Genomic DNA, 618 nt, shown 5'->3' on the forward strand with positions numbered 1-618 from the left:
AGAGGCGATGTTGTTCCTGGTTTGGCTCGCCCCTCCCAGGCTGGTGGGAAGCTCTTCTTGCCAGACGGCAGGAGCATGGTGGTGGGAGTGCGGGAATCCTGGTAAGCATTTGGAGTAGACTGCTTTTCTGGGAATGTGTTTGACGTGCAGGTTTGCTCTGTGCATGGAGTGAGGCTAGCCAGCTTGGGCCTCTGGTTTGAAACAGGAGGTGGTGTTAAGCCCAAGGCAGCTGGGAAAGAAGATTCCATGTTGTGGTCGGTTTGGCTGGCTCCCCGCAGGGTCGTGAGAAGGTCTCCTTGCCAGAAGGCAGGAGCGTGGTTTTGGGATTGCAGGAATCATGGTAAGCATTTGGAGTGGACTGCTTTTACGGGAATGTGTTTGGCATGCAGGTTTGCTCTGTCCATGGAGTGAGGCTAGCCATCCTGGGCCTAGGGTTTCAACCAGGATGCTGCCTTATGCTCAAGGCAGCTGGGAAAGGATTGGCCATTTTTTCCTGGTTTGGCTGGCACCTCCTAGGTTCGTCGAAAGCTCTCCTTGCCGGATGGCAGAAGCATGGTGGTTGGGGTGCAGAAATCATGGCAAGCATTTGGAGTGGACTGCTTTTCCGGGAATGTGTTT

Source organism: Elephantulus edwardii, unplaced genomic scaffold (assembly GCF_000299155.1).
Source record: "Elephantulus edwardii isolate Elephantulus edwardi_28Jun2011 unplaced genomic scaffold, EleEdw1.0 scaffold00372, whole genome shotgun sequence".
Classification (NCBI taxonomy): Eukaryota; Metazoa; Chordata; class Mammalia; order Macroscelidea; family Macroscelididae; genus Elephantulus; species Elephantulus edwardii.